Here is a 23874-nt window from a genome sequence, read left to right on the forward strand (position 1 = left end):
CTGTAATGGTATTTTTCAGGATCTGCAACTGTGAAATGGGTAGAAGATGGTCAAATGGTACAATCTCAGTTAGAAAGGAATAATAAGTTCAAGAGTCAATTGTACACTATAGTGATTATAGTTAGTACCATATTGTGAAAATCACTAAGAGAACAGATTTCAATTGTTCTCACCACAAAAAGAAATAATAATAACAATAACAATAATAAATAATGTGAAGGAAATGTATGTTACTCAATCGAGCCATTCTACAATATATACATATTTAAAAATATAATAGACACAATAAATATGTATAATTTTGTTTGTCCTTTTAAAAATAAAAAGAATAAGTATGCCAATCTAAATAAAATGGAAATGTAACCTCAATTAGCAGTGTTAAGGAGTGGGAATTTCATGAAAATTAAAGGGAGATCAGTGGAATAGAGGATGGGGATTGAGAAGGAGGGTGTGAAGATGGGAAAGAGAAGAACAGTGGAATTAATCCAATTATTAATCAAATTATGCAATGTACATGTATAAATATACCACAGTGTATTATTACTTTATGTATATCTATAAAGAAATATCCTTTAAAAATTTTTTAAAGATATAAATAAATAGAAGGAAGACCAGGAGAATAGAGGAGCGGGAACATGGGGAGGGAGAAAGAAAGGGAAAGGGGAAGACCTAGAGAAGTGGAGTAAATTATATTCCATTTATATATGATTATGTCAAAATGAACACCAATATTAAATACAACTATAATGCAACATTAAAACATTTTAAAAAACTGGTGAAAATTTTTTAAAAATGGTCAGATAAAGATGGACTATGTTTCAGTTCAGAAAATGGGTTTGCTTCAGAGGCAGCCAAAACTCTTTAGTATCAGTCCCATCAAACTGTGCTAGAGACTGGAATTCTCTGTTTTACACAAGGATTTTTTGTTTGTTTGTTTTCCTTGAGTGGTCTTTATTATGCTTTCAAAATTAATTGAGAGGCTCTGTGTTAACAAACACAAAATGGGGTACATATTTGAAGAAAGGAAAACAGACCCACATCCATTCCACCCCATAATGGTAGATCAAAAAGTAGTCTGAAATAGTTCCAGTGGTTAAATTTGTGAATATAACCATCTCTTAAAAAACAAACTTAATTCCAGACTCTTCTAAAATAAGTTTACAACTACTAGAATCCCTTGTTTACATAAAATATGAAATAGAATGACACGGAGTTCTATATAATAAATTATAAAGCCAATTTTTGGATTGGTCCAAACTATCTCTACAACTGGTCCATTTCAACATATCTGTCCCTCTTTCTCACTAGTTCCCAGTGTTTGATTTTTCCCACCTAGTGTGGAATGTTCCTCTATATTTCTGTAGTTTCTATTACTAACACCAGAGCATTCATCACTCAAAATGGAGTTTTTGATTTGCAACCTTTATCAATAATGAGACAATTGAGTTTGTCGGGGTTAAAGGGGTTAAAGAGTGTGCTTTCTTCAGCTGTGTCTTGTTAAGGTGTAGCATGGCATCTGACAGAAAAAAAAGACAATGTGTGTTGATGGAAGATTTAAATTACTTATTCTAAAAAAAATTGACTAACACAGTGCAACACATCATTTTAGTTACTGTGTTATCTCTGTTTAACTGTAAATCTGCCACCTCAATGCTGTGTCCATTGTAAAATATTAGTTCTATAAAACCCTGAGATAACATACTCAGAAGTATTACAAATTAGAAAATTATATGATTGGCAATTTGGCCCCTCTGTCCAGATTCTATATTTGAATGGCAATTTTAAACTTACGGATAGGTACAAGGAAATGGTTTGGATAGAACAGGCAAGATAGTGAGTACCATATTCCCCATGATTCATTGAGTAGCTTAAGTTCTCTAGGTGAGGTCAGAGAAAAAAGTTCCAAGCTCCAAGACCCTGTGAGATTTCTGGAGTGGCTGTCTATATTCTGCAAGAGTTAAAGAACCAGAGAATCAGAATCTTCTCAATCAGTTATTTGACTTTGAGTGAACAACTCACCAGTCTAACACATACTACTGAAAGACCACTTTTACTAGAAGGAACACTATCAAACTCTTGGTCTAATAACAACACAGCTCAACGTAGTCATGTCATTAATTTTTTTTAATAATGTAAATTCATATTTTAAGCAATTCAAATATTTTTATCCTGATTATTATGTTATGGTAGTTTTATACATTAATTAAAATTTAAAAATGAATGAAAATAGAAATAGAGTAAAATAATTAAATTTACAGATCCAAAATTGGTTCTAAAAATGTACTTACAATCCATGATACTTTATTTTCAGAACCATAGTAATGAGAACTATACAAAGAAGCTCATGAAATTCATATGGAAAAACAAAAGACCCAGAATAGCAAAAGCAATTCTAAGCAGGAAGTGTGAATCTGGAGGTATAGCGATACCAGAGTTCAAACTGTACTACAAAGCAACAGTGACAAAAACAGCATGGTACTGGTACCAAAACAGGAGGGTGGACTAATGGTACAGAATAGAGGACACAGAGACCAATCCACAAAATTACAACTTTCTTATATTTCATAAAGGGGCTAAAAGCATGCAATGGAGGAAGGATAGCATCTTCAACAAATGGTGCTGGGAAAACTGGAAATCTATATGCAACAAAATGAAACTGAATCCCTTTCTCTCACCATGCACAAAAGTTAACTCAAAATGGATCAAAGAGCTTGATATCAAATCAGAGACTCTGTGCCTGATAGAAGAAAAAGTTGGCCCCGATCTACATATTGTGGGATCGGGCTCCAAATTCCTTAATAGGACACCCATAGTACAAGAGTTAATAACTAGAATCAACAAATGGGACTTACTCAAACTAAGAAGTTTTTTCTCAGCAAGAGAAACAATAAGAGAGGTAAGCAGGGAGCCTACATCCTGGGAACAAATTTTTACTCCTCACACTTCAGATAGAGCCCTAATATCCAGAGTATACAAAGAACTCAAAAAATTAAACAATAAGATAACAAATAACCCAATCAACAAATGGGCCAAAGACCTGAACAAACACTTCTCAGAGGAGGACATACAATCAATCAACAAGTACATGAAAAAATGCTCACCATCTCTAGCAGTCAGAGAAATGCAAATTAAAACCACCCTAAGATACCAGCTCACTCCAGTAAGATTGGCAGCCATTATGAAGTCAAACAACAACAAGTGCTGGCGAGGATGTAGGGAAAAGCGTACTCTTGTACATTGCTGGTGGGACTGCAAACTGGTGCAGCCAATTTGGAAAGCAGTATGGAGATTCCTGGGAAAGCTGGGAATGGAACTACCATTTGACCCAGCTATTGCCCTTCTCGGACTATTCCCTGAAGACCTTAAAAGAGCGTACTACAGGGATACTGCCACATTCATGTTCATAGCAGCACAATTCACAATAGCTAGACTGTGGAACCAACCCAGATGCCCTTCAATAGATGAATAGAGAAAAAAAAATGTGGCATTTATACACAATGGAGTATTATGCAGCACTAAAAAATGACAAAATCATGGAATTTGCAGGGAAATGGATGGCATTAGAGCAGATTATGCTAAGTGAAGCTAGCCGATCCCTAAAAAACAAATAGCAAATGTCTTCTTTGATATAATGAGAACAACTAAGAACAGAGCAGGGAGGAAGAGCAGGAGGAAAAGATCAACTTTAAACAGAGACATGAGGTGGGAGGGAAACAGAGAGAAAAGGGAAATTGCATGGAAATGGAAGGAGACCCTCATTGATATACAAAATTACATATAAGAGAATTGAGGGGGAAGGGGAAAAAAACAAGAGATAAAATTAAATTACAACAGACGGGGTAGAGAGAGAAGATGGGAGGGGAAGAGAGGAAGGATAGTAGAGGATAGGAAAGGTAGCAGAATACAACAGTTACTAATAGGGCATTATGTAAAAACGTGGATGTAAAACCGATGTGATTCTGCAATCTGTATTTGGGGTAAAAATCGGAGTTCATAACCCACTTGAATCAAATGTATGAAATATGATATGTCAAGAGTTTTGTAATGTTTTGAATAACCAATAAATAATAAAAAATAAATAAATAAAATAAAGAAGCTCAGGAATAAAGTAAATGATGCTTACAAGTCTAAATTTTAGGAAAATAAATTTCTTAGTTTCTACCATCAGGAAAATAGAAAAATCAACCTGTTCTGTGTAATGTAATATTTTCTAGAAATTTTTTCAACAATGTGCTTTACAAAAACAAAATAATTGTTTATTCAAATATATTTTTAAAGTTCAACAATGGAGGACTAGTAAAAGTGCCAATTACCAGCCATTGAATTAGTCTATATATTTTAGTAAATCTATCTGTATTAAAAATATCAGAGCTACTCAATGAATCATAAATTAATTGTTAAAGATAATTTTGCGTATTGTAAATTGGAAACCATTTTAAATGTTCTCTAGTTTTAAATACAAAAGTATTCACAGTTTACATTTTAACAACATTATGAAAAAGTTAATAATGACAATGAGATAAGAGATCCAATGCTATTCTTGGATTCTCTGAAGGATGGAAGATGAAGAAATGTTTGATACTTTCAAGATTGTCACTGAGTAAAATCAGGAACTTGATAATTCACATAACAAATACAAACTACCCCATGAATATAATTCAAACACACATAAATGTATGGGCAAATATACATCTAGAATGAAAGTTGACTAAGACCATAATTTTATTATTTCAAAAATGATACTATTTAATGTAAAATTAAAAATCCTGAAAAATATAAGGAATCTAAAGAAGAAAAACTTGTAGTGTCAAATATTACATTTTGGTGTATTTCCTTATAATCTTCTTCCAGTGTTTTTTAACATAGTTGAAAATATTTTAAATGACCTTTTAACATTTTCTCTTAATAGTATGTCAATTGAGATCCATGTTAATGAACTGCTTTGAGTAATTCACTTTCTAAAATCCCTTATTAAAATACAAGATGCTTGATACAGAAGACTATGTTATATTTATCATGGTATCTTCAGAATCAGACATAGTTTCAAACCAGGGACATAATTTTAAACTGTCCCTTATCTAGATTTATTCTTCTACTCCCTTAACTCAGCACTCTCAGAATATAATCTCATATATTCTCTGGATCCTGCCAGTAAAAGTAGGCTCTGTAGCCTCTTTAACATAGTGTGTCTTTCCTCCCTTTACAGACCAGTGCTTTCCTGTACTTAGTTAAGTTTTCATACTGTTTTTCAGGGAGTGATACTGGGATCAAACCCAGCACCTCACGCATGTCAGGTCAGCACTTAGCTGCTGAGCGACATCCCCAGCCCCACTGTACCTGTTATGTTGTAGCTTGATCCTTGCTAGTAATCATGTAGTCAGGAGGGAGAGTGAAGAGTAGATCAGAAGCTGTAGCCTCACAGATCCTAACTCTGGAGTCTCAAACATTTTCATCCAGGCCTGTCACCCTGGCATAACAGACTTGGTAGAACTAAAAAGACGACCTTCTTGCAGGTTGATCACTCTCATAATTAATTGCCTATCCTCATGGTCAGCTTTTTCTAGACTTCCGTTGATAAAGTCTCTCACACGTTGCCTCAGAGCCCCTCTGACTTTTACCCTTCATTTTACAGTTGAAGATTAATCACCCACACACTTTTGTTTACTTTCTTCAATGCATCAATGTCATTTGGCAGGAACTATGCAATTCCATTCCCCAATTCTTTCTGTTTTCTAAGGCAATTATCCACCTCCTGCAACTAGAGAGAACTCTTGAGAAAAAGTGTTCTACTTTTAGTCCAACTCTAAACTATAACAGTTTCCTCACCTACGTGCTTCAAGGCAAGCACTTTTTATATTATTAACTCCCCTCTTTCCTTCCAAGCTCTTCCACCTTCCCCTACTCAAAGCCAACATCCCATTTTCAAGAGGTTTTTTACTCATCCTATAGCTAATAAAGAAGTAAGTGTGGAGCAGAGAGTTTGGGATTTATATCACCCCAAACCTCCTGCCTCAGCTTTCCAGGATCTTTAATCATTTCCCAATGTAAGATTTTTGCTTATTCCACCAAAAATAATTAATTGATAATGTCTAAGGCTATGACTTTTGCCACAGAAAAAGCCTTCTTGATTGGAGACACACAACTGTTCAGATGCTGAGGTATGACAAATTAATGGTGAAATCTACAAAGAAATCAAAAGCATTATGATGGTATTTATCCTGTAAAAAACTGTTATACAGTATCATTCAACTATTAGCAATTATCAGCAAAACAAACATTACCCTAGAAGCATAAGCCTCTGTCTAGGGTGTGCTTTCTTATTCTGATCAAAGCCAGATTCCAAATAAATTTTTAGTAGACATTTGGCTTACCTCATAAACAGAAGAAGGAGAAACAAACTCTTGCCAATACAATTTTGTTCCCATACTCACTTACTGAATACTGTTCAAGGTGCCCTTCTTTTCTTTAATTTTTTTTTAGTTGTAGCTGACACAATACCTTTATTCTATTTATTTATTTTTATGTGGTGCTGAAGATCAAATCCAGCACTTTGCATGTGCTAGGCAGGTGTCCTATCACTGAGCCATAGCCCCAGGCCTCAAGGTACACTTCTAACTTTTTAAAAATATTCATAATCACTTCATTTAATTTGTGAAAAAACTAGAACGGATTTTTGTCTCCATTTTATAAATGATAAGATTGAATTCCACAAAGCTTCCATTTGACTACAAACTTAAATACATTGACCATTACATCATTTACTCCATAGGAACAAGGACTAGGTCTATTGTGAACACAGTGCCTGATACACAGTAGGCATTCATAAATATTTTTTGAATTAAACAAAATTAATATATTCAGATGGTACCTGGAAAGAATTAAGCATAAAATTTAAGTGTGACAAAATTTTTGAAAGTTACTGCTACCTGTAAATTTTTATGCAAATTATTAATAAGTATTATATTAAGAACAATTATTATTATGAACCATTCCTTACTGATGCTAGCACTTATCATGCTTCCTACATAAATGTACATGCATATTTTTTAATGACTGATATATTAACATAGACACCCTCCTGTAAATAGTTGTCTCTGATGTTACATCTAAAGTATGATTTACATAAAGCATAACAAGGGTCTGTAATCAAACACCAAAAGAAGTAAAGCAAATGAACTTACCTTTATTTTGTTAAATTTTGGTTTAATATTTTTATAGAAGTCCTCATTCCTGAATTAAAATGCAAACACAAGCTTACACTTCAAAGTTCTCGACAACTGACTTCAAAAAGTTGAATTCGTGTGAGCTCTGCTATAACCCTATTTCTTAATTATGTTCCATTTTGTATTTAAAACATACTTTTCACTTTATTTTACCTTCTTCCATCCTTTTTGGAGTGTTATGCTTTAGGTTATTTTTAGTCTTGTGTGAGTGATAACATTTTTTGATCAATGAAAAGGTTGGTGTTTCTAAAAGTAATGGTGTGTAATAAAGCTATTCTCCTCCAACAATTAGAAACATTTTATTATGTAATAAAATTGGCTTCTTTTTCTAGCTCCAGCTACACAACATTAATTCAGACACTAATTTGCACATGATGTATTATTGATAGAGCTCTATGAGCATTTATTACTAATATGTATATATACATATATATTAGATTATCCTTTATATTTAGATAACATAAATATCCAGTCTCCATAGATTTTGGGTTTTTTTCCAATATAATGAGAATTTTTCCTTTTGCAAAAATAAGCTTACCAGAATAAGTCCAAACGAAGAAAAATACACTCAAGGTGGCAGTATTTTGGAAAATATGTAAATCAAAATGAAATGAGACAATTTGGACAACATGTAACCCCAGGGCTCTTAGTCAGTGCCCAGCAGGTTTCTCTGTCAGATGAAATATAAATGTAAAGTATTATTTATTGAAACATATGCACAACTCCAAGCAGTGAACCAGGAACTAAGATACCTGGGTTTGCTCCTATTTCTACCAGCATGTAACCCTTGATGAACCCTTGGAAAGTTAACTCTCTCAGAAATATTTACTTCATTGAGAGAGTCTAAAGGAACTAAAATTTTTCTAACAATGAAAATATCTCAATCATTAGGATAAAGTACATTGGTCTTTATTTGAGTTCTTCCTGGATACATGTATCAAAAGTTCGAGTTGAAAGGTTTTGGGTTATCAGAATGAAATCTGTTGTATTCTTATGTGAAGTGTATAGGTTGGAGTCTGAATATCTGTTCATGGTATGCCAAATGCTTGTGACCTGGAGAATGCCTTCTTCTGAGCCTTATCTCTTGCCCTGCTTCATCTGTATGGCCCAGGGTAGCTTCAGCTGTGTGCTCCAATTCACCAAATGTGCCAAGTTCTGTTTCTGCCCTCAGTGTCTTTCTCCCCTCTCATCACCTCCCATTTTCTGTCTTCCCATTGCCAGTTCTTCAGCCACAACTTAGCAAGTATTTCTTTGATCACAAGTACTGATATAAGCAGTGCAGTATAGGTAAATTGAAGGAAAGACCCACACAGGGCATTGTTTAAAATGCAAATTCACAGGCCAGTCCTGTATTACTAAAACAACCTATTAAGACAGGGCTTAAGAACTTATATTTGATCAAATCTCCGCTTATCCTAATACAACTCCCCAATAAACAACCTTTAAAGAAACATTGACTATGAAAAAGCCCCTGCCCCTTGTTATTTTGTGGCCCATAGGAGTCAGGAAAGAAATCTGCAATTTCTCCACTAGAGGAATTCTGCTGGAAAACTGAAAGATTTGGTTCCTTTAGCTTTAGTTGGCATAAAAAAAAGGTAATTTCTCCCTCTGTAAAAGGCAGATATTTCTTTTTTCTTTTCTTTTCTTTTTTTTTTTTTTTTTGAGAGAGAGAGAGAGAATTTTTAATATGTATTTTTTAGTTTTCGGCGGACACAACATCTTTGTTTGTATTCAGTGCTGAGGATCGAACCCCTGGGCTGCAAGTATGCCACGTGAGCGCACTACCGCTTGAGCCACATCCCCAGCCCAAGGCAGATATTTCAATTCACCACACTTAACATCAGTTATAATTTTTCTGCAATTGAGCTGACAGTTAAAGTCATATGCCTAGTTTGTCCACTTTAGTGCTTTTGAAAAGAAAGCAATGTATTTTACAAATAAAAAGCTTTGATAACCAAAAACAACAACAAAAGCAAAAGACATTCTTGCACAAATTCATGATCCTATTGCTGCTGTTCCAGAAGGCTTAGAATGGCCTCCCTTTCAGCTCCCCAACTTCTCTTCCTCGTTAAATTCTACTATTTTTTTTTTTTGTATCATTTCAGATATTACCTCATTCCGGAAAACAGTCCTGAATTCACAGCAAGGTGTTTGGTCAGGTGATGCCTTGTGCTCCGGTAGCACCCTGTGTTCACAAGAAGGTAAGTGCCTCTATGTAACTGCTTTGTAATTATCTATGTGTATGTGCATGTCCTTACCAGGTCAGGGACCCTAATTCATTAGCATTACACTTTGAGGCATATGGCTGGCTAACATTAGATTCTCTTTAAAGTTTCATTAACTGAAGTATCCTGGACTCAGAACTCCAATCACTCTAAGAGAGAAGAGAAAATTGAGCAAGAGAGTGTCAGAATCTACAGGTTCTGATGGACATTCTATATGTAGCCATCTGCGTGACTTTAGAAATCATATCTTCTCTCTGGCCTTCAGTGTCTCATATGAAAATAAATAAACTTACTAAGCTTTAATTAACTCAAGTTTCACATTGCTTTGTTCATAAACAATGCTCCGGGCATTTAGAATAATAACTTTATGGATATTTCTCTATAGTCTGGAGATCATGCTACTATGAAATTGTGTTGTCGATTACATCAGAAACATCATCATAGTGAAGTGGGTCATAACTATCTATGGGTAGTTAAAATGTTAGAGAAGAGTCAAGGGGGATTTCTTATTTCCACCACGTCTGGTGTGTATACATAATCCTTTATAATGTCTAATTCTGAGCAAAGATAAACCAACCACAGAGAAGCCCACTCTCAAATTAGCCCATCAGCGACCTCTAGAGGTTATTTGATATTTTACAACCATATGGGATGAAAACATTTGAAATGTGTGCATTCATTATAATAGAATGCTTCTTATTAAGTTTTCCCATTTAGAGAGAGCATTACTGGCAATCTAGACTTACACAAACTCTGGGTTGAGGGAAAATAGTTTTTTCTCACATTATGAATTTTTTTAGGTTTGTTTTTAAATCAGTTCTATCTAGGTTTAAAACAAGGCTAGCTACACAAGCTTACATAGTAAAGAAATCTGAGTGGTTCAGGAGATCTTTATTGAAGAATATTCCAAAACAACTCACCTATTATACCTAACTTCACAGTCTCTAGGATAGTCCCCCTTGTACCCTTGAAAATATCTGTGCTTGTCACCCCTCCTAATCTTTCAACTAGCGAACCTTGGGTATTATCGTCATACCTCCAATGCCTAGCACAGTATTTATCTCAGAGAAAATTGTGTTAAAGAGACAGTAATCCTTACTTTAAAATTTTATCATGAGAATAATATTAAGGCCATGCATGTGCAGAAGCTTGGTAAGGTGCCATTTGTTGGGTTTGTTACAGTCTGAGTGACAGAGGAGTACTCCAACGCATCCACAGTAGCCCAGGAAGTAGTGCCTTGCATCATGTATAACTGAGAGTAGCTTCATGTGATAACAGTAATCTCTATAGGGATCTAAATGTATCTCTGACTATAATTAGAGTTTTGGTCAGGCAAATAGGATGCCAGTGGTTCTAGAAGAAAAATGGAGAGTAAGAAACCATAAAATTAATTGCATTTTTTTTTTATTTTAAAATAGCTTAAAAGATGGGTCTTTCCTTACTTTCATCCATACTCATGAATTTTAAATGTTTAGTTGGGGTTTTGATGAAATACTGTGTTTGTAGCTTGTAAACTTCAATTGGCTCCACCTTAAATATTAAGAGTCCTCCACTAGGTTAAATATCATTAGAATTATTTAGAAAGGGAAAACACAAACAACTTAATATAGGATGAAATGTTGAGGATAAAGGTTTCAGCCTTTATTGACAGGCATACCCTTGGCCTACTTCTTAACTGAATTTCTAGATTTCCAGTGTCTTCTGAACAATCAACTCTAATGTTCCACATACATCTCAAACTTTATGCAGAGTACTGAGTTAACTTTGATCAAAAATAAAACTTTTCCACCTTATAGCTTCACTGCAGCTCCAGTGATCCATTTTCAGTTTTCCTAAATTCAAGTCTCTTAATATACTCTCTTTACTCAGCTTGGGACACCATTTTCTAGTGCTTCTATCCAGTTTTAAAGATTATATTTGAAAGTCTACCAAATTCCAAATCCAATCTCTTCTTCCACCAAGGTTTTAATTCCACCATATAGAAATTACCAGTTTCACTGTCCAGCCTGCTGAACTTGAAGACCCTCCAGGAACAGGCTAGCTAATTTGAGGTCAATATCCTCAGTCCCTATTCCCAACACATATCAGCCACAGAGCCCAGGAATTAAGGGCAAAGGCTTTGGTGTTCAAGTTTCACCTACCACTTTCTAATCATGTGATCTGCTGAATTTTTAAATTCTCTGGGTCTTATTTGGTTCATGTACATGACTGGGATAACATATGTTCTTAAAATGCATTTTCTAAAATAAACCAGACATGGTATATTAAGCAGTGCTTCCTGCACCTGGAACCTAGTAAGCACTGATTGAAAGACAGTCTACAGATTGCAGAATCACATCTGTATATGGGGTAAAAATGGGAGTTCATAACCCACTTGAATCAAAATGTGAAATATGATATATCAAGAACTATGTAATGTTTTGAACAACCAATAAAAAAAAGAAAAAAAAAGAAACAAACAAACAAAAAAGAAAGACAGTCTAAGTTACAATGTTGACTGATGAGAGAGTAAATGAACTGAGGATTAGTCAGTGATGGACAGCTTCAAGCCAAAAGCCAAACCAGGCTGAGCATGGTGGCACACACCTGTGATCCCAGCAGCTGTGGAGGCTGAGGCAGGACAATCGCAAGGTTTTACAACCAGCATCGGCAACTTAGCAAGGCCCTGAGCAACTTGGCAAGACCCTGTCTCAAAAAAACACTCTCAAAAGGGGGTGAGGTAAGGATGTAGCTCAGTAGTTAAACACTGCTGGGTTCAATCCCTGGTACCAAAAGCTAAATAAATAAAGTAGAAAGGCATTCTAGATGTGAGAAACACTCTGAAAATGTGGATGGAAAGGCACATTATACAGAGAAGAAAATACGTTTGTACAGGGTGGATGGAAGGTAGAATGATGCTGTGAAAGCTGATACTATAAACAGTCTCACCAAGTCCTCAAATGCAAGATGAGGGTAGATCACCTTAGAGACTTGGGTTGAGCTCTAAGCTTGATGACCCTGAGAGTCCAAAACCCCTTCACAATCTACCAGATCATTTTTTCTAAGAGCTTCAAACCTAGTGGCTCCTAAATCTTTGTTCTCTTTCTTGTCATTTCAGTTCCAGAAGTACAATCTAATGGGTTTTCTGGGCTCATGTTGTGATTACTTCTCTTCCACTCCCTTGATTGAAATGGGCTTTTCATATTCCGTCTGGGATATATGGATGGGAAGGAAGTTAAATGGAAAAATGTTGTTTTGTGGAGGTTGTGTCTAAGGAAGAGGTGATGTTAGCCCCAAAACATCTACTATTTGTGCTTTCAGTTGCACTTTTCTTTTTATTTTGTTTTTTAATGAAGAAAAACCACTCAGCAATCTCAGAAGATTCTTCTTCAGCTACTGGACATCTCCAGGGACAACCATTAGGGTGTATTTTCCTCTTTTTTCCTTTTTCTCTTCTTAACTATTTTTTCTCTCTCCTACCTGTAGTTTCATCTTTTTAAATTAATAGGATTTGCTATGCTATTGATCACCCGCTGTTTTTAAAGTTCTTTAGGGTGCCAACAGTATAGAGGTTGGGAATGGATCATAATATCACAACCACGCATGCACATTTAGCCCCGTACACAGATCCAGAATCTATTGTTAGTTTGAAATATCGATCTTACAGTAAAGCTGGAAATGGCCTGAAATAATGCATTAGAGAATCCAGCCCACACAAAAAAGTACATGAAGGATCTATGAAAAATGAATTGTCTTTTCCCCATTCCTAATACACTGGATTGTATAGAGGATGACAAAGAACTAGTGTCATGATCTCGTCAGCCTCTATTGCTTGGAGGTTGCCAACTCAGCTCCTTCGTCAGACCAGTTCAAAAGTTGTTTTCCTGAGAATAAAGGCATAAGTTTTCCATGTTTCCAGGAAAATTTGCTTTGTTTAGTCCTTGATGCTCTGGACTTCTTCTGTTGTGAGCATTAATATCAAACATTTGTCATACTTTGTATACCTTTTTTATTTCTATATTGGTCCAATGCTGACTGAGAGTCCTTTGCATACAAGACAAACTATACTTTATTATTCTCTTTAATATAGCAAACAATTTCATTGTATTTCACATGCAATTATTATAATCTGAGCACTATTTCTGAGTGCTTTTCAAATACTGAAACTCGTTAATCCTGTTAATAGTCCTTTGACACAGAAACCAATTATCATCCCCATTTTTTTCAGACTAGGAATCTGAGATTTACAGGAATTAAGTAACTTGCCCAAGGTTATGAACTAATAAATGGTAAAGATTGGGATGAAATTCAGACTTTCAGGCTTGAGGGCCTCTGTTTTCAAGAGCTCCTCTTTGCCAATGATCAGTTGCATCCTCAATTTAGCTCAAAGTCTGGCACATAACAAAGCCATCAAAAAAGTAACATTTTTGTCCTATCTGTTTGTTTTCTGCTGAAACAAATGTCTATGTTTCCTGTTTCTGTCCCACTAAGTCATGAGCTCTCAGTGGGCAGGAATTTTCTCTGACTTCAAGTGCATCTCCAGCTTCTGAAATTGTGTCTGGAAATGTAATCAAAAGCTATTTATTTGAAGGACAATTGAAGGAGCCAGTGAGTGAGTGAGTTCCATATAAAAAAAAGACTTTTAAAACTTTTGTTTTAGTTTTCCTTGCTGTTTTAACAAATTATCTAAAACATAGTTGCTCAAGAAAAACTGCCATCTGACAGTCTGTATGATAGAAGTGCAGTGCCAGTCTCGGGATGTTCTGCTCACTGTGCAGCTGGACTGTGTACCTTATGAGGGCCCCAGGGAGAAGGTCCTCTTTCCTATCTCTAGACAGTACCTATCGGACTTGGGTCATGGCACACTTCCCATCATTAAAACTAACAACATTACATCCTTTTGTGCCTCTTGCATAAACATCTTGGCTCATTCTCCTCTTCTGCCTTCCTTTTCCACTTCTAAGGAGACTTCTGTCTACACTAGGTCCCTTTAATAGTCCAGGATAATAGCTTTAGAGTCATTCGTCCTAACCTTGTGACAGCTACAGGGATTTGGAAGTGGATCTCTGGAGAGCCATTATTCTGCCTACCATACCTTTGCTCCTTTACACATTTCTACAATTCCCCCATGCCTATTCCTTTACTTCATCTATAAATGAATTCCTTCTCCTTTTTTTTTAACCTCTGCATGATACTGGTTTCTTTCAGTTTGTAATTACATGTGTACACATCCTATTCCCAACCACACAACAGGCCTACGCATTGCAAAGAGAAGCACACATCCCATACCTCACAGAGGACCTCACAAGGACTTTGTGCATAGATTTTGCAATATTTTTCTGAAGAGGCCCCTCACATAGTTCTTCTTCTACTCCTAATGATCTTCTTTTAACACATTATTTATTTTTAATCAGAGTTTTGTACATATTCATAAATGTAGATTACACTGTGGTATATTTGAACATGCATGTAGCATGGTTTTGCTAGATTCATTCCACAATTATTTCCCTATCCCACCCTTCCTCCCTCCTTATTGATCTCCTTCTTCTATTCCATGAATCTTCCCTATATCTTTGTGACATCTTATCCCCACTCCATTTCTTTTCTTAGTTTTCTATAACTTACAAATATGAGAAAAAAATTTAATCTTTGCTTTTATGAACCTGACTTATTTAGCATGATATTCTTCAGTTACATCCATTTACCAATAAATGTCATAATTTCAATCTTCTTTATGACTGAATAAACCTCCATTGTGCACATATACCACATTTTCTTTCTTCATTCATCTGTCGACGGGCATCTGGGCTAGTTCCATTATTTGACTACTGTAAATTGTGTTGCTATAAATGTTGATGTGGCTGTATTACCATAGCATGCTGATTTTAGGGGTTTTTTTGGACAAATACCAAGCAGTGGGTTAACTGGGTCATATGGTGATTCTATTCCTAGAATTTTTTAAAGAATTTTCATACTACTTTCCAGAGTGGTTGTACTAGTTTGCAGTCCCACCAACAATGTATAAATGTACCTTTCCTCCCACATCCTTTCCAGCATTTATTGTTTTTCATGTTCTTAATAGTCATTATTTTGTCTGGAGTGCTATGAAATCTTAGTGAGATTTTGATTTCCATTTCCTGGAATGCTAGAGATGGACCACATTTTTTTTTAAATTTATTTGTTAGCCATTTGTGTTTCTTTGTTTGAGAAGGGAATCTTTAGTTCTTTGCCCATTTGTTGATAGAGTTATTTATTGTTTGTTTTTATTTTTGTTTCAGTGTTAAGTTTTTGAGCTCTTTATGAATTCTGAATATTAATTTCCCATCAGAGAAGCAGCTGGCTAAAATTTTCTCTCATTCTGTAGGCTCTCTCTTCACACTAAAAATCATTCCCTTTACTGTACAGAAACATTTCAATTTGATGGAATCTCACTTATTGATTCTTGATTTTATTTCTTGAGCTTCCCAAGCCTTGTTAAGGAAATTAGTGCCTTTGCCAATATGATGCAGTGTTAAGTCTATGTTTTCTGCTACTAGTTGCACAGTCTCTGGTCTAATTCCTAAGTTTTTGATCCACTTTGATTTGACTTTTGTGCATGGTAAGAAATAGGGATCTAGTTTCACTCTTCTACATATGGATATTCAGTTTTCTCAGCACCGTTTTTTAAAAAGGCTACCCTCTCTCCAACACATATTTTTGGCACCTTGTAAGAAATGTCAGTGGTATTTTGTGGGAATTGCATTGAATCTGAATATGATTTTTAATAGTATAATCCTTTGTGTGCGTGTGTGTGGGGTGCTGAGGATTGAACCCAGAGCCTTGTGCATGTGAGGCAAGCATTCTACCAACTGAGCAATATCCCCAACCCATTATAACCCCTTTAATAATATTAATTCTGCCTATCCGAGAACATGAAGTTCTTTCCAATTTCTAAGGTTTTCTTTGGTTTCTTTCTTCAATGTTATATAATTTTTATTTACTACAAATTTCATATTCTTGGTTAGATTAATTCTCAACCTTTTGAGGTTATTGTAAATGGGGCTAGTTTTCCTGATTTCTTCTTCAGAAGAATGACTGTTGCTTATTTGAATATAGGAAAGGTATCAATTTATAAATGATGATAAATTTATTTTTTGTTGAGTTCACTTACCTCTAAAAGTCTTCTGATAAAGTATTTCTTTAATCTTCTAGATACTGAATCTTATCATCATCAAACAGATAATTCAAATTTTTCCTATTTTTTCTTCAATTTCCTTTTCTTGCCTGATTGCTTTGGCTAGTACTTTAAGGACTATATTGAGTAAAATTAATGAGAGCAGAAATACATGTCTTGTTCCTAATTTTGGAGGAAATACTTTTCACTTTTCTCTGTTCAGTATAATATTGACTGAGATTTTCACACAGCCATTTTAATATTGAGGTAGTTCCTTCTTTCCATAGTTGCTCCAGAGTTTTTAATATGAATAGGTACTGGATTTTTGTAAAGGACTCTTCTCTTCATCTGTTGAGATGATCATATTATTCTTATTCTTACATCTATTTGTATAGTGAATTATATTTATTAATTTATGTATGTTGATACAACTTTGCATGCCTGCCTGGGATTAAACTACTTGACCATGGTGTATTATCTTCTTGATATGTTTTTTAATTTAATTTATTAACATTTTATTAAGGACTTTTCTGTCTATGTTCTTCATGAATATTGATTTGTAGTCTTCTTTCTTTGATGTGTCTTTGGTTTTTAGTGTTACTGGCTCCATAGACTACAGTTGGGAATGTTCCCTTTTAGTTTCATAGGATAATTTAAGAAAGACTAGTGTCAATTCTCAGCTGAGAATCCATTTGGCCCTGAGGTTTTCATTATTGGAAGGCATTTAATTGCTGCTTCAATTTCATTACTTGTTATTGATCTGTTTAGATTTTCTGTGTCTTCCTGGTTCAATTTTGGCAGGTCATATATGTCTACAAATTTGATAATGTTTTCCAGATTTTCTGTTTGTTGGAGTATAAATTTTTAAAATAATTTCTAGCAATTTTCTATATTTCCAAAGTATCTGTGGTGATATATCCTTTTTCATCTCTAAATTTCTCTCTTGGTTCATACCTTGTTTATTTGGGTCTACTCTCTCTTTGTTTTGGTTAGTTAGGCTAAGGGTTTATCATTCTTATTTATGTTTTTGAAGAAACAATTCTTTGCTAAATTGATTCTGTGTATTGTTTCTTTTTTAATTAATTATAATTTTATTAATTTGTATTCTGACTTCAATTACTCCCTATCTTCTAGCTTATCCTTCTTATCAACTATCCTTGGAAATTTTTAATTCTTCATTAATTTCTTCATCAAAAAAGTTATTTCATCAGTTTCTTTATTAAAAAGAGAGATTTGCTAAATAGCAAATGTGACTAGCAATCATCTACTTTTTGAGCTTGGAATGAATATCTCATTCCAAGTCCTCCTTGATGTTAGGGTCTGAACTGAGAAGTCAGAAATGAGCTTTATTGGTTTGTCTCTAAATGTGACCTGATGCTTTTATCTTGCAGTTGTTAACATTCTTTCCTTATTTTCTGTGTTAAGCATTTGGTTATCATGTGTCTTGGAGAGGTTCTGTTTTGATATTCTCTATTTGGGTCCTGTATGCCTTCTGTATTTGGATATCTATCTCATTGCTAACAGTGGAAATTTTTTTCTGATATTATCTTGGACAGAAGAAGATATTCTTAATGCCTTTAGCTTGTCTTCATGTTCTCTTCCATCCCAGTGATTGTCAGTTTTTTTTTCTTTTGGAGCTGTCCCAGAGTTCTTGTACATTCCCGTCATAGTGGTTCTTGTACAATATATGGCAAGTATTCAAGTTCATATACCTTTCTTCAATGCTTGAATTTCTTTCTTCAAGATCTGAAGTTCTATTTTCTATGTGATTAATTCAAGTGAATTTTTAATTCATTTATTGTGTATTCTATTTCCAGGATTTTTCATTATTTTTCCAATATCTCTGCTTCATTTTGTAAATGGTCTTCCATCTCCTGTATTTTCTCTCTTAATACATGCCTTAAATCTTCTTTTAGTTTACTGAATAAAATTAATAATCAGTGTTTTAATAATTTTTCTCTAGAATTGCCTCCACTTCCATATCTGTGGGATACTTTTTTGAGATTATAAATTTGTGGAGATTTTTTTTACCTGTTTCTTTATGTTTTCAGAGGACTTGCATTTGCCCTTTTATATCCATGTACTTTTGTATGTATTTATTTTGTTGTTCTGGGACTTCTCTGTTTTAATATATGAATAGATGTCCAGAGGTTCCACTGTTCTTGGTACTAACTGGAGCCTGGGTTGTTGCTTTGAGGATTTTGTCTCCTCTAATATATGATGATGTACTGCTGAGGCTACAGTGGGGCTAGATTTTGTGTGAAACGAGATTAGCCATTTCCTGGCTGAGTTGTGAGAATTGCTTTGAAAGAGGATCTCTATTCTATGATTTTGAAGTGACTTAATCATTTTCCAGCCCCTTTTAGAGGAATCGCAAAAGTCAGAAATAGCAATAATGTTAGTAATTGATGTACAGCCTTAAGATAAAAGATCAGAGTCTACTTTGACAGTTATAACACTAATTATCCCCTCTGAAGGAATGATGGAGTCAGCATTTAATATCAGCACTAGCAATAAACAATCATTCACTAGATCAGACAATAAATAGCAGGAGTCTACCACATCATCTACTTTACTAATAACCAGAACAATGCGAATGGGGTAGGAATTACATAAAATATTTAATTCTATCCAATAGTCTGATTATGGTTTTTTAAATTTAAAAAATGGTAAAAAGGCAAGAGAATGTTTAAAAAGTTTGAAAAATTAACAGAAGGGAGAGAGAAGATTGGTAAAAGATGATAGTTATAAAGAAAGAAGAATATAAAATACCTAAAGTTTTTTAAAGTAACAATAGAGAAAGGGGAACAGGAGAAAAAATGGCTATTAGTTGAGGAAGAGTGAAAAAAGGTATTAAGAGGAACAAAAACTAAGGTCTGAAGAAACAAATATAAGATTAAAACAACTATAACCCACATATAACTTTACCCCACCTAAATCAAACTAAGGCCAAATAATGGGTAAAGCAGAGAGCAATTAAATATATGAATTATATATATATATGTATATATATATATATATATATTTTTTAACCTACCTATACATCAAGAGTAAACATACATACACACACACAATTACACAGAATGAAAAACGGTAAAAAAAATCAAACAATGAAATGAAATTTCTAAAAATTTTAAGTTAAAATAAAATAATATTAAAAACAATGGAGGATGTGAAAAAAGTCTAAATGAGCAATAAAGGACTTGTTTCGACTAAGGTGGTCAAAACAGTTGGCAAGGATGGATTTTCATTCTTTGTATTTATTTTGAGGATTTTTGATTCTAGGGTCAAGAGATTGGGGTTGTTAAGTTCAACATCTTAGTGTTCCTCATCTAGCAACCAACTTTTGTGGCTAGCTGTTCGTAGTAGACCTCAGCTTCCCATCTCCTAATGGAGAGTGGGATGGACTGAAGTGTGCTGACAAATTGCATATACCTATGGGGAGGAGGGTTGGTGCAGGGTTCTAAATTGGAAGTTCCAGCAGGTGGGATTTAATCTTAGCTGATGTCTTGTACTCTATCCGTGGGTATTTGACATTTGAATCACAACCCCTGTTGCTTGGGACCACCTATAAGTTTCACTTTTAAGACAGTCTAAATCTCTACATGTTTCACATCAACACTGTGGATATGAATTACCCAGGATCAGATCCAGAGTTCAGATGTTCCTGTCTAGCCATTATTAGCATCTTCCCAGTAGAGATTATGGAATGCCAGCAACAAAGGAATTCCCCCACCACCATCACCTGCCCCCACCCCTTCTCTCCTTGGTATCTGGAGCCTGGATGCCCCAGCCACAGTTCTCTTTGAGCCTTTTTCAGTCATACTAGTCCAGGCATTCTCTGGAGCCTACAGTAGACAACTCCTGGATCAGGCTGGCAACTTCTTTCACGAGTTCCCAATCTTATGCTTCTGCTTGCAGCCATGCAGTGCTTTTAAGTAGTTGCCATGCTGGTGATCCCAGTTGCTGTGAAACTGTCTGCCCATGGACTAAGCAATTTTTGTTACTTTTCACTCAACAACTTCCTCAACAAACTCTAGATCCATTAAGCTCAGCTCAGCCTCCCTCTCAATTCCACAGGTTCCCCCAAGCCCTCCCCCCCTTTTTTTTCCACCATACTTTCCTCTTTCTCTCTGCCTGGGCTATCCCCTCCCCTCAGCAGCCGAGGCTGCGACCTTTACAACATCCCCATCTCCACTGCCAGCCAAGAAAGTGTGCCTCTAACATATTATTTATCATATTATGTTCAAAGTTTCTGATTTCTGAGTCTCTGTGGTTTCTTTTACGGTCCAGTATTGAATTTCTGTGAGTTCTCTTAGCTACTCAACTTGCTGAGGAGTAATCTTTCTGTTTTCTAAATCTGGAGGTGGGGAATGGCTGGAAAATATACCTTTCCTCTAAATTGCCATTCTCTTTCTCCCCACTATAGCATCCTTGAAGAATGCTTACTACTTGGCTCTAGTTTTATGTAGCAGAACTTTATTGCTCAAAACTTACATTTTCTTCATTTTTATTACACATGAGGTCATTGTATAAAGGATTTCCTGCATATATGTTAATTTTTCTCAGACCTAACTACTAGAAACAAAATTACTATCCATAAAGTACACAAAAAAGATTTTCTGTACTGTCATCACATTCTCATCCACAATGTTTCATTATTTCTTTGTTTACTGATTCGAAGATATCTTTAATTGATTCGTTTTAAGTCATGGATTTAAAAGACTGACCAAAATTTCCTATTCAGATTCTACTCAGAGCTTCACTATGTACATCAGATATATTAAAATGATTGGGGTATTGTATTTAGTATAGTCCAAAGTAGTTGCCAATAGAATTCTTTTTTTGCCATGTGCAACCTGTTTTGGGGAATTCAGTTTTGCTGCACCAGGTAATTATCTGGTTGCAAAAGCAAAAAGGGGCAAATGGGGTGTGGGGATGACATATGAGGATTGTTGCATTCCTTCAAAAGATGTTTCCTATGGAATAATGAAGAAAAGACAAATTAACATTTCCCCCAAAAAAATGAGAAAGGAGGAATGAGTACATCAACTGAGGATCTACACTAATAAACACCTAAGAAAGTAAAAAATTAACATATGCGGAAACAATTATGTCTTAATTAAATATTTGCAGCAAGTCCCATGGGAACTCAGCAGCCTAAAACATTAAGAACTGCTAGAAAACATGAGCATATTTTGAATAGAATATAAGAAATTTTAATGAAGACATTAAGATTACTGTAATTAAATGGTCTCCAAATGTAATTATTTCCCTAGAGTTGACGAAAACATTCCACATGTGAGACTATATTTTGAATAATCAGACAAATGGGAAAAATAAAAATGACAAATCTTCTGTGAGTTTAGCTACTAATCATTGCTGCTGAGACACTGGGTAAACCCTCATGGGCCATCAGTCCTCTACCTCTATGGGCGGATGGAGACAATGAAGCTACTTGTCTCACTGTCTCTATGGCAGTAAAAAAATGCCATATGTTAACAGTTGGAAATTTGAAAAATTTTTATTTTATATCCCTACGTGGCAAAGTTGGGAAAAAGTAAATATTTATTTAATGTATATTTATAAAAGGTAGATTTTGAAGGAAACAAGTCTTTAGACACGAAGTTTATTTTCTCCTTACTTAACCAAAGCAGTATTTGCTGACCTATATAACTTCAATCATGAAGATATTTGTTAAGCCCTTCCTATGTATTCAAATCTGGATTAATAACTGTCAAATAATGTAAAAATTGTATGAATAGTATAAGATGATACAGGTTTGACTCCTAGCACCACTCTTTTTCTGGCTATGTAAACTTAAACGAGCTACTTCTATTATTACTCCCTTTTATTAATTTGTAAAATTATTTAAGGAATAAATCTTCCTTTTCAGGGTCCTTAGTGGTTTATATTAGTATACAGGAACATACTTAATAAACTATAAGATAAAATTGGTTTAAAAAAGGATCTAAGCATCATTCTGACATTGTCACAAAGTTCTTCATTTCTAAACACTAAAATTATTGAAAATCTAATCAGGAAATATGTCTACCTCTTGCTCTTAAGAAATGCTTAACCAAATCATCATTTCATGAAGACTCAGATCTTCTCTCATTTCCATGAATCAATACTGTTCATCCTCTCTCCTGTTTATTCCCTAGGTAGAGATCTGAATAATTATAGTACCATAACATATCACCTGTGGTACATATAATTTCTCATATTACCCTGGCATTAGAATGAATAACTCTGAGCTTGCCATCTGACTTTGAAGTACCCTCAGAGGAGATATACAATGTATTTTCACTACCTATTAATATTGAACTTTATCACATGGCTTGATTAGGCCAATGAAATGAGGAAGAAAGTTTCAATTATAGCCAATGCCACAAAGATAACACAACGTTCCTACAATTCTTCTTGAAATCCTGTAATCTACAACAGGAATATGCTCCAGGAAGCCTTTTGTTCAAAAAGAATATGCAGACATATGGAGCATGTTAGGAGTAAATTTAAATTTTTTAAAACTGCCAACTGTTTTACAAAACAGTCATTTCATTTTACACTCCAATTAGTATTGTCTGGTAGCATATTTGTGGTTGTAATTTGCATGTTTTTGATGACTAAAGATGTTGAACAGCTTCGTAAGTGCTTATCGGGCCCCTATGCATCTTCTTTTATAATATTTGCTCAAATGTTTTGCCGTTGTTGTTGTATATCCTATTACTGAACTGTGTTCTTATTTATTTTGGATACAATCTCTTTAGCAGATGTATGTATATGTATATATAGGTGTGTGTGTGAGAGAGAGAGACACACACACACACAGCAATTGGATCACTGGATGTTGTCCCAGATCTCTGAAACTCTTCATTCTTCTTTGCTTGCTTTCTTTTCTTCAGAGTTTTTAATTTCAATTGATTTATCTTCAAGTTCACTAATTTATCTCCCATCATCCATGTTTTCGGGGCCATCTGAAATTAATTTTTACTTCATTACTGTAGTTTTCAAGTCTAAAGTTTCCTCTTTCTCCATAGTGTCTATATCCTTTACGATTTCCTGTGTGTTCATTGATTAAAACCAGTTTTCTGTAATTCTGTGCACATACATCCCCTTCATTATATAATATATGTGTCATAGATGACTTAAAGTCTTTTCTTACTTCTTATCTGGAGTTGATCAGGCTATAGCTTTCTGCTACCTTCACCAGGAGATTAAACCAATATCCTCAGAAAGAACAGGAAAGAAGGAAGGAAGGAAGGAAGGAAGGAAGGAAGGAAGGAAGGAAGGA

The sequence above is a fragment of the Ictidomys tridecemlineatus genome, chromosome 4, assembly GCF_052094955.1.
Source record: "Ictidomys tridecemlineatus isolate mIctTri1 chromosome 4, mIctTri1.hap1, whole genome shotgun sequence".
NCBI classification, from domain to species: domain Eukaryota; kingdom Metazoa; phylum Chordata; class Mammalia; order Rodentia; family Sciuridae; genus Ictidomys; species Ictidomys tridecemlineatus.